General features: G+C 40.2%; 1 pseudogene; it reads left to right on the forward strand.

Moving 5' to 3' along the window:
• The first annotated feature begins 380 nt into the window (after positions 1-380).
• LOC106828920 (putative olfactory receptor 56B2) lies at positions 381-1,342 on the forward strand (annotated as a pseudogene).
• The last annotated feature ends 232 nt before the right edge of the window (positions 1,343-1,574 follow it).

The following is a 1,574-nucleotide window of genomic DNA, read 5'->3' on the forward strand; positions in this document are numbered from 1 at the left end:
AAGTGAACTTCATTGTTAATCCAGGTTATTTTTTAAAGGTTCTCTTCAATGTGTGTGGTAAACCACTTGTTAAGTCAAAGGAAGTATGATAGAATAGTAATATTGACCATTCGCTTACTCACATTATTCCTCAATTATGAGAGGTAGAAATAATGTGACCTACCTTATGTAGTTTTTGTGATGACTAACTGAATGAACGCATAGAGTGTGACACCACAGTTCCCGTTCCATTAGGAATGTCCAATAATGTTAATGATGGGATGACAATAATAATGATGAATCCCTTCCTTCAATATCATGAAACTGGGAAACTCTTTTTCAATACTGTCGGAGAGATTAGTAAGATTAGGACTCTTGAATACTTTTCCTCTTAGTGGAGGATGTTCCAAGATCTTACAGATTCCAACAGTTCTAAGTTCCAGGTCTCTGAGTTCATTCTGATGGGATTCCCAGGCATTCACAGTTGGCAGCACTGGTTCTCCCTGCCCCTGACTCTGCTCTGCTTCTTAGCTCTCAGTGCCAACATCCTTGTCCTGATCATCATAAATCAAGAAGCAACCTTGCACCAGCTCATGTACCATTTCCTAGGCATTTTGGCTATGGTGGACATGGGCCTAGCTACTACCATCATGCCCATGATTTTAGCTATCTTATGGCTTAATGCTGAAGCCATCAGTCTCCCTGAGTGCTTTGCTCTTATGTATATCATACATTGTTTTGTGGGCATGAAATCAGGCATTTTTGTCTGCATGGCTATAGATGGATATATAACCATGTGCTGACCCATACATTATCTATCAATAGTTACTGAATCATTTGTGGTCAAAGCAACTGTGTTCATAGCACTCAGAAACAGCCTAACTACCACCCGAGTGCCTGTATTTGCTACTCAGAGACAATACTGCTCCCAGAACGAAATTGGGCTCTGTCTGTGCTCTAATGTTGGAGTCACTAGCCTATCCTGTGATGATGACAGGACAGTCAAGAGTATCTATCTGTTTCTTCTGGCCTGGACACTCATGGGAAATGACCTAGGTTTGATTATTTTGTCATATATTTTGATACTTTACTCTGTGTTTAAGCTGGCCTCAGCAGAAGCTGCATCCCAGGCCCTAAGTACCTGCAATTCCCACCTCATCCTAATCCTTTTCTTCTACACAGTCATCATCATCATTTCTATCACACACAGTAGAGCAATTGCAGTTCCTCTCGACATGTTCTATTCAATGTTGTACCCAATGTCATTCTTCCTGTCCTGAACCACATGGTACACGCACTCAAGAACAAGGAGCTCAGTCAGTGCTTATATAAACTTCTTAAGCTGGACATCAAGGGCAGATAATATGGAGAAGGTGTTTGCTTTGTTGTATTATTATGGTGAGAACATTAAAGTTCTATTCTTACAGTAACTTTCAAGTATACAATACAGTATTAACTATTGTCACCGTGCTGTACATTAGATCCCCAGAACTCATTCATATTTATAATTGCAGGTTTTTACCCTTTGACTGACAGGTCCAATTTTCTCCACCTCTTGACTCCTGACGACTACCATTCTAATCTCTGTGTATATG

This window comes from Equus asinus, chromosome 20 (assembly GCF_041296235.1).
Source record: "Equus asinus isolate D_3611 breed Donkey chromosome 20, EquAss-T2T_v2, whole genome shotgun sequence".
NCBI classification, from domain to species: domain Eukaryota; kingdom Metazoa; phylum Chordata; class Mammalia; order Perissodactyla; family Equidae; genus Equus; species Equus asinus.